General features: G+C 44.1%; 1 long non-coding RNA gene across 1 annotated transcript in view; it reads left to right on the top strand.

Moving 5' to 3' along the window:
* The window catches only part of LOC106954146 (uncharacterized), a 28,773-nt gene extending 22,366 nt beyond the window's left edge, over positions 1-6,407 (top strand). The window contains exons 2-3 of the long non-coding RNA XR_001426309.1: positions 4,956-5,068; positions 5,162-6,407. This is a non-coding gene — a long non-coding RNA (uncharacterized LOC106954146). The remainder of the gene's footprint in view (positions 1-4,955; positions 5,069-5,161) is intronic.
* The last annotated feature ends 3,529 nt before the right edge of the window (positions 6,408-9,936 follow it).

Raw genomic sequence — 9,936 nt, 5'->3', positions numbered from 1 at the left:
TTTTTTCGCCAAAACCCCCCCCACCCCCCTTCCCCCCCCCCCCCCCACACACACACACACGTGATTCCAGCCGTTAACGCTGCTTTATTTCCCAGCTCCCTCATAAAACGCTGCTGTAGCTTTTATGGCTCCAAACATCCCAGTTTAACAGCAAACTGGTTTTATATTGTTGACAAACTGGAGCTGACATGACCCCAACCAGGGCGGGTGGGTTTGAGGGGGCAGGTTCTGGACCCGGCCGCGGGTCCAGAACCTGGAGCTTTTAGATTTATTTCTCATTACAAAGAAGTTTATTAGCATCAGCCCTTTTCAGGAAGACTCGACGTGTTTAAATGGAAATGAAACAACAGAACAGCCGAGCGTTTGTCGGTCTGACAGCTGGAGGTTGACAGGAACTCAGTGTTTCTGCAGTTTCTCAGTTTTCTGAAGCTGCCAGGTTCTCCAGAACAAACTCAGGAAGTCTTCACACCCTGCTGGTATTTACTCTGTTTCCCTCCTTCAGTCCGGTCGACCCGGTTCTACTGGAACCAGAACATCTGCTCCACCTCCAGGTCTGGTTCTTCCTCTCCGCTCTGAGTCAAACCAACCTGCGGCTTAATGAAAAGTATCTTTAATGATTAAAAGTTTTATTTTCACCCTGACAAACGAAGCTAAATAAATAAATGTTTTGGTTTGATTTCAGTCACTTTCATATTTAATGCTGTTAATCACCACCAGAACTTTCAGAACCAGGAAACCTTTAAAGTCCGATCAGACCTCTTCCTCTTTCCCTTTAATCCTGAGCAGAACCAGAACCAGGACGTTCCATCTGGGCCCTGTAATGACCCGCCGGTCCATACGGACCTCCAGCCCACCACGGTGATTAACCAGCAGAACCTCAGTTTGTGATTTATTCCTGCGTATGATGGGTAATAAAGAGGCCGTATGTTGGCAGTCGGCGCCTGGCTGAAGCCCAGAAACACCAACCGACCCGGCTGGTTCCTCTGCCTGCCAGAACCGACACCATGCAGCTTAAACACGCTCATTATTATTCATATTCATTATGGGACCAACGAGACGGAAAATAAAATAAAAACTAGCAAATCTAGAAGTTCAGCAGGTTAAACAAGATTAAAACATGGAAACTAATCATTAAGACGAGTTCAGATCAATGAACTTTATTGATTTCACACGTTTCCTCCTGACAGTTTAGAGTTTGGTTCTGGTTCTGGACCGAAAGGAAGCAGATCTGTCAGGTGAAGTGATGAACTGGAAGACGGATTTAAAGTAAACTCATTTAAAACGGACGGTTCAGTTAGAATCAGGACTTTATTTTACATCAATAAATCGACTCGATTTAAGAGAAATAATCTGCAGTGGAGCATAACCTCCTGTTAGGAGTTCAAATGGTTTTTCCACTTCAAATTAATAAATAATTATAAATATTAGTTAATGGCTATTAAGGGATTGTTTTTATGAAGTAATGAAGTAAAGTTGTTTTGTTGACATGGTGAAGCTGTTCTGGTGCAGAGTTATCAGATAAATTAATAATTCACTACATTTATGTCTCTGTTCAAAGCCAGTTCTGCGGATCGGTACCGGCTGATTCTAAACCTCAGATATCAGAAATGAAACCCGCGGATCGGTGCGTCCCTTCCACAAACTAAACCAAAACTAACTGGGAATGTTTAGTTTTTGCAGTGCAGATCTCCAGCTGCCTTCGTTTGGTTCATTTGTTCTTCAGCTGAATATCCTCGGCGCCTCCCATCTTTCGGGGCTTGGATGTGAAACGTGCTGGTGGCTCGGCCGCCATCTGTTCGCTGCTTCAGCCCGACCCGCTGCAACCCGCCGGACCTCAGCAGACTGCTAATGAGGAGCAAACCAAACTGCTGTCCACAGATGGAGGTGCAACATCATTACTGCCACACAGAAACATAACGGAGCGTCAGGAAAACCGTAGAGCTGAAACTCCTCCAGCTCCTTGTTTCTACAGAACCAGCAACACCCAGTAGATCAGCCCAATTAAAGCTCTGACTGCTGGTTTTGGGCCCAAGTGTCGTTTTCTTTTTGTGAGAAATCGTCAGTTTGCTGCAGTAAATTTAGCCGCTCTGGCTCAGGGTCAGTCTACCTGTCTGCTGCCAGAGTTCATGAGTTTCACAGGATGAGTCACAGAAACTGGAGGCCCGACGGCGCAGCAGCCGGTTGAAGAGAAAACGGCTTTTCCTCCGAAGCAGAGAGGATGACGACACATAAATAAAACTTTCATCCCTTTAGCCAAACTGCACCGGATTCGGCCGTAAACACTCTGAAGGGTTGCACTCAATTTTCTGAATTACTGATGGTGATGCTGAGAGTTTAATGCTGTTGGTCTGCAGAGATGAAAAGATCGCTCTGATCTGTGGTGCAGAAGAAGAAACTCCAGCTTTACATCTCCATCTCTCACCTCCTCTCACCTGAGAAGATGAGAGAAACCACAACAGGAAGAATGAGACCCTGGGAAGAGAAAGTAAAAATGAGACACTGGTTTCAGTCTTAGACCCGGTTCTACTGGAACCAGAACATCTGCTCCACCTCCAGCTGCTCTGAGTCAAACCAACCTGTTCCCCTCCTGGCCTGTGGGGGCGCTGCACCAAGAACCACTGAAGGAAACGACACAAAAACCTCTGAAAACACTGAGAGCAACTTCCTTCTTCACCAGATGGAAACAAGATGGAGGCGTCAGATTTTAGCAGTTGGAGGATTTCTCTTTAGGCTAAAGACCAGGAGCCATTTCTGCTGCTAGCGCTAGGCTAGCATGTTAGCTTTGGTTGTATTTACCCAGAATGCCCTGCGCTGTAGTCCACTTCCTGCTTTTGGAGCGGTCTCTGGTTCGCTTGGTGTTCACATTCAGACTGAACCAGAGTTCACTTCAGCCAAACCCAGATCGAGGTTTGGAGGACCAGAGGTCAGAGGTCAGTTAGCATTCACACCTCACCATCAGAACCGGACTGCACGCAGTTCAGGTTCCTGCCAGCAGCAGCTTCTCTAAGGTTCAGAAAAACCTGGAGCTTCAGACTGGAGGCTGGATGATGAACGTCGACCTGCTCATCTCTGCTGTGGAGTGAACTCATGTGACCGGTTGGACTGTCGCACCTCCGGTTCAGTTTTCTGACATCTTGTTCATCAGTGACTCAGGCTGTGGTGTTGAAATGAATCTGGTGCTGTGGGCAGCGAGACGGCAGATGAAGAAGCAAAATTACCCAAATGAAAACAATAAATCATGAGCTATTGCTGTCATCCTCATGCACAGCCCAGAGCGCTTCAATTAACTCCAATGGGCTGCGTTGATGTCATAATGTACTTAAAGAGCCGGTTCTGCGCCGCAGAGCGCTGGCTTCACCGCTCACTGATCTTTACTGGCGTAATGTCGAGGCTGCCGCTACTCATCACCTCAACCCGCAGGAAGACGCAACCAGATTACGAGTCAGCGTTGATTTGCAGGAGTCACGCTTTGGGTAACGATGGTAATAAAGCAGCGAACAGCCGGAACTTCATCTGGGTCCGCTCCCAGTTCCGACCGGTCTGGACAAGAAAAACCAACATGTGATTGAGGATTAAATAACATTATGATTATTTAATACGACTATTTTAATTCAGATGAAACTCAGCAGTCTGAATGAAGGAGCTGACATTAAGAAACGTCTCAGAGGAAAACCAGGCCAGAAATCCGCTTCAACCCGACTCCGGTCCGCCTGAACCCGACTCCGGTCCGCTTCGACCCGACTCCGGTCCGCCTGAACCCGACTCCGGTCCGCTTCGACCCGACTCCGGTCCGCTTCGACCCGACCTCACATCTTGGTGGACTAAATTACCGTTAGCTATGTCTGCCAGAATCTCACTGCAGGAAATTCAGCCATAGAGAAAAAACGTTTGGGAAGCATCACTTTAACAGTACAGGACATTGAAAGGTTTAGTTAATTTCTATAGAAATTGTAGATTTACCAGTTTAACTTTAATATCGACTCTTTATGAAAATGTTCCTTGGAGCAAGGCAAAAAAAATAAAAAATAGAAAAACAGGAAGTGTATGAAATATCAACAAACCAACTGAGTGAAAACGTCATGCCAGATTACATTTAAAATGTGTCTGAATAATCCTGGCTACAGAAATTTCTCCCCAGATGGTTGGAGCTCAAACTCACCATGATCTGGAGAACGGAGAATATATTTTTGTCTTTGCTTTTTGTACGACTCTGTTAAAACTGTAAAAACAGTCGTATCAGTGAAAACATGGCAGAACTGTATGATATAAAATGACATTTCTTGTAAAAATCAATTTGGCTGCAACTTATTGGCTGCTGCTGTTTCCAGAATTACACTGTAAAAAATGCAAAACAACATAGGAAGGATTGCAGCAATGTCAGAATATTAAAATATAAAGGAATTAAATTAAATCAACTGTACACAAAATGAGACTGTAATTACAGAAACTATTTCTGTTTACACATTCTGTGAATAAAGAACTGATTCCATTTCCAGTCCAGTTCTTCATTTCTACCAGTTGGTTGATTTCACGCAAACTGGATCTGAAAGATAAAATATAATTTTTCATGATGGGAAACTCATTCAGAGATTAATTACAGCCATAGATGGAAAAAAGAACATAAAAATAAACCTCAGGAATGTTTTAGAAAAAAATTTAATTTGTGTTTGAAAAGTCAGATTTCCTAAAAAACACTGCAAAATTTTCAGATTCATCTCAGAAATTTTCTACTAACACTTTCTGAGCTTCAAAGGTTCAAAATTGTTTTTCTTTTAAACATTTGTTCTCTTGAAAATTTCTCAGATTAGTCTGAGTTTTTTGGCAGAAATTTGCTCCCCATGTTTTCCTCTCTAATGCTCCTTGTTCCCAGCAGCCAGAGTGAATCTGCAGAATCCCAACATAACATCTGCAGCTGAGTCAGTCAGTGAGGATCTGAACCAGTTTTATTTCTGTAGTGTCTGCAGGTTGGACCCGGTTCGTTGGGTCCAGATCCAGGTGGAAACGTCAGCAGCCAAACGGCGACCTGACATTTGTCCGTCAGTCTGGAAACCTGCAGAATCCGTCAGCAGTAAGTGCAGCTGCTGCTTGCTCTTAATAATGTGCAGATATCGACTGGCAGTGTCAACGGATTGTTGGTTATGATGCTCTGCATGTCCTGCAGGCAGCATCAAGGCAGCTGGACCCTGAAGATGATCGATGCGGTTAATGGATGACCAGACGCTGCTCCGCCGGTCAGATTTTTACAGTCGGGTGCAGCGCTGCGTCCTCACAGCTGGACGTCTTACTAACACAGAGTTAGCTGCTGCTAGTTCTGACAGCAAGACTGGAGACAGATTCCTTTAAAGTGTAACTCACCTCAAACCAACTTGTGTAGCTGACTGATGTCTGGACAGATTAAGGTTATTTCTTTGTTTCTGTAAATTTGCAAACTTCTGCATTATTTTTGCTGATCGCCGTTTCTGAGCCTGGCAGTTCAATATGTCGTTCCCACAAATGTGAACCAGAAGTGAGTCGCGCCACTGATCCGCCATCTTGGTAGGCAAGTGCAGCGCAGACTGTAGCTGAACCATCATGGCTTCTAGACCAACAAAAAGAAAATATCTGGAGAGCTTGACCTGAAATCTATGGACACGTACAACCAGGGTTTAAACGGATTGGAAAGGACGTAAGAAAACTTTAATCATTATGCCATTATCAATATAATGATTTTAAAACAGCAGTATTATCAGTATTACAATAATTGATCATTCAGGATGCAGCATGGCTGCAGAACGTCGTCACAAGTTTCCAACAACGCAGAAAAAAAATCTCTAAGTTCAGTTTGACATCAGAATCCTGGAGAATTTTCCTTCTGTTTCAGATTCAGATCAATAAAACAAGATTTGATTATTTTACTCAAATGTCTGAACTTCTGAAGCAGCTGCCACACTGTAAATATTTCACTGATTTAAAGCCGTTTAGGTCGTGTTGTTGACATGAATGATTTATGACATCATAAGCCTAGCAGTGAGTTGGATCTGCATGTTTCTGCAGGAGGGAAGCAGAAAACGGAGGAAGTCCTGATCCCTCAGAAACATTTAAATCCCTGGAACGTCTGGCAGGTTAAACGCTCACAGGAGCCTGCAGATACAAACACACTGAAACATTTATATTTTCCCTGACAGAGACGTTCCTCTTCGCCGCCCGGTGGCGTTTTACTGAACTCTCTGTGAAGGAGCAGCAACAGACCGCTGACTTTAGAAAACGGCTCCTTCAGCACCGTCTCCTCCGGTAGGGAATCCATTCTGCTTCAGAAACCACAGAAAGATTTTCACTTCTTCTGCCAACCTGAAGCTGCTGCAGACGAAACTTTAACGTTTCAGGGCGGATCAGCAGGCGGGAGAAACTGATTAAAATGATTTCAGTTCTGCTTCTGTTTTTATTGACTCATAAACAAACAAAACACTCAAACTTTTATTCAAAACAGATTAAATACAGAAAGAATAAAGTTCATCCATCAAAAACTAGAAAGTACATAAAATCTGAAGCACAGGCCCTGAAGGAAGTTTATCACAAAGGAAACTAAATGTCAGATCATTTAAAGAGTCTGTGGATGCTGAGGATCTCCAGCAGCAGTCAGTCACACAGTGATTCTGAAGAGGCCTCTGACTGAAGACTGTTGCTAGGCAATAGTTTCATTATTATCCTCGCATGCTAACGTGCAGGTGAGACGATTCAACTTCCTGTTTCTCTTCCTGATGAGAAACAGGAAGAGACGATTCAACTTCCTGTTTCTCTTCCTGATGAGAAACAGGAAGAGACGATTCAACTTCCTGTTTCTCTCCACCTCGGCTGATAAATCAGTCAGTCCCTCCGTAAGCATGGAAATTCACGCAAAGTCAACAAATCCTGCACTTTTTTTGCTCTAATGCATAATTGTGAGTTTCTGTAAAAATGATAAAACTGTGTTTTGTGATGCTAACTCCCACCTGCAGGTGGCAGTATTTCTTCCTTCTGCGCTGCCTCAGCTGGACTGGAGGTGAAATTATCGTCTAATCCAGTGGTTCCCAAACATTTTCTGCGCCCCCCCGCCCCACCTATGGATTACAAATGGCTGTCTGGTTGAAACGACTTTTTTTGGGGCAAAATGAATGTATGTAGCTGAAAATAGACACCAACATCGGTAGCCTACAAGGTACTTGTTAAGCTTAAGGTTCTGTATTGATATTAGCTAGTCATCTTTTAGCTAACATTACTTGCATCCAGCAGCTTTACTCAACTCAGTTTGGAGGGAAAAACTGTGAAAAGTTCTTTGCGTTTTGCTGGTTTGCTGCCGTGATTCTAACACAAACCTACGTAGCTCCGCCCAGCAGCAGCAGGTCTCCTTCACAGGTGGAAACCCAGCGCGAGTGTCGTAGCGCTCATGTTGCGTTTAAAGGCGGCTCGGAAAAACAGGTTACAACATGTTAACAATGGATTAAACAGTTTTAACTGCTGATAAAAGTGACAGAGGACACAAATATGAAAAGTTTGGATGCCTCTACTGTATCAAATTGACATAGGAATAACAGAGAGTTGGCCGTTCTAAGGTAGCATACAGTGTTCATGTTTTGTTTTTGTTTTTTTTATCATCCAGACGGCCCCCCTAGGGGGCGCGCCCCACAGTTTGGGAACCTCTGGTCTAATCGATACGGCGAGAAACAAAAAGTCACATTTACTGTCAGACATAAACGCAAATACGGGAAAATTTCTTGCAGATATTTCTAACTTAGCTTCACAAAATCAGTGACTTTTTTAACTCATTAAAAAGATGCAGCTACTGAATTCAGACATATAATCTACTTATTTTGTTGATGGTTTTATGCATCTGGCCCTTTAAGAAGGTTCATGATTTGACCCAGAGTGAAGCTGAGTTTGACTTCCTGCGTAGAGATTGTTCAGGTTTTTTGTTTGAGCCGTGGAAACAGACGGAGTGGACCCGTTTCCTCTGGTTTCTGCAGCAGCCTGGACTCGGACGGCTCCAGACTAGTTTCTCGTTGTGAGCCTGTTAGCCGAGTCAGAGCCCGGCTCCCTGCGGTAACGATCCTCCTGCAGCAGAGGACGGATTTACTGGATCATCCATCCAGCAGGAAGCGCAGCGCTGAGCTCTCATGTTGTGGCCTTAAAGTCCAACCAGCATCTGCCCTCAATCCTCCTTTATTCACTCAGTCTCTTCTGGTTTCCTCCTTTATTTTCTGTCTGTTTTTTCTTTTATTTTTACTGTGTAACTCCTAAACATTTTGATTTCTGGGTGATTTTCCTTCAGTGCTACTCTGTCATCTGAGTCTCAGATATTTATCCCTCTCTCTCGTTTGGTTTCATATTTTATCAGACAGGAAACAGGAAGTCTTGGTTTGACTGCTGGGAGGAAGGCTGAGCCACAGAAAACTGGGCTGGCCGTCAAACTGACCAGGGGGAAGAAATGAGGATCCAGAAGACGTGCATAAAATTAGCCACAGAAAAACCTTGGAAATAAACAGAAACGTCCAAAATGAAGGAAGAAATCAAAATGCACAAAAATATGAATGTGTCCAGCATGCAGCAGGAAAGACTAAATCAGGACAGAGAATCTTTTTCTGTCTGCAGCCTGTTGGCAGTGATGAAGAGGCTGATGAAGGTTTGGACAGCAGATCATGTGACATCGCTTCAGGCTGGCCGCCTGCCAGAGAGCTGAGGGCGGATCGTTAGCTTCACGTCCAACTCAGACTGGAGCGGCAGTGACTCACCAGGAGCAAAAAGGAAGAAGACCTGCAGGACGTCAGAGAGCTGACCAATCAGAGAGCTGACCAATCAGAGAGCTGACCAATCAGAGAGCTGACCAATCAAAACTGACCAATCAAAACTGACCAATCAGAGAGCTGACCAATCAGAGCAGCTGGAATAAAGCTGGAACATTTGGGTCAGTTTGACACACTGATGTTCAGTTTGGATCGAATCTCTTCAGTTTAGTTCAGTTCGGTTCTGAAGCCTCCAGTAGTTTATATTTTTATATTCTCATAATTTTTCTTTCTTATAAATCACTTTGATTTCATCTCAGTTCACTACAACTGAGAATAAATAACATTTCAGTGAATGCAGATTTATTTTCACCTTCAGGTTAAAGTCTCTGGCTTTGACCTGCTGGTTTTTAATCTGTATTATTAGAAAGATGAAGATAAAAGTGGATTCATTGAGAAAACCAGAGGAACCAGAGATTCTCGGTCTTTCATCATGAAATGTTTTCCGGTGTAAAACCTGTTTCTGCTAAACTCTGATAAGTTGCAGCTTTGTGTTGCGCTGAGTTCTCTGTCTGCTTCCAGGTACTTTTTGCTCCGTTCGCGTTTCATTTCTTCCTCCATTATAACCGTGTGAGCTGTTTGGTGCTGCAGCTCCGGCTTTGTGCTCGGCGGAGAAAGAAAAGGACTTTGAAGCGGAGTGTCGGCTGACGGAGGAACCAGGCCTTCTCCCGGGACGGCGTGTTTCTCCTCCCTGCCTTTTGTTTCCATTCAGACGTGAGAGAGAAGATTTCTCTTTGAAATGTTTGTTCTCTTCTGAAGAGTCGAGTCAGAGGGACAAAGCAACCTTCAGCTGGAAGTTTCCAAAGCAAATCTGGAAACTGACTGACTTCTCCTCAGCTACTGACGCGGCGACGGAATAAAACGGATCCGGCGAGAAATCACACAAAAGCTAAATTATCCAGTAAAAGATTTAATAATTTAGTATTTATGCTGGTCAACCAGGAACAAGCCTCCCCGCCGGCGCTCTGGTTACTTACAGATTCAGAAGACGTGGTTCTCTGAACAGGAACCGTAAATTCACGCCGTCTGGCCTGAAACGCCTTGAGATTCCTCCAGAGGAGACAGATGAACATTTTTATAACGTATAAACGCTTTTAGTTTCGTATTTATTCGTTACCCAGCCAGCATGCCTAGGTGGGCC

The sequence above is a fragment of the Poecilia latipinna genome, unplaced genomic scaffold (assembly GCF_001443285.1).
Source record: "Poecilia latipinna isolate Pla-1442-1.1 unplaced genomic scaffold, P_latipinna-1.0 Scaffold631, whole genome shotgun sequence".
Lineage (NCBI taxonomy): Eukaryota > Metazoa > Chordata > Actinopteri > Cyprinodontiformes > Poeciliidae > Poecilia > Poecilia latipinna.
Note: the sequence above shows the minus strand (reverse complement) of the source record. Positions and strands in the feature narration are given on the sequence as shown.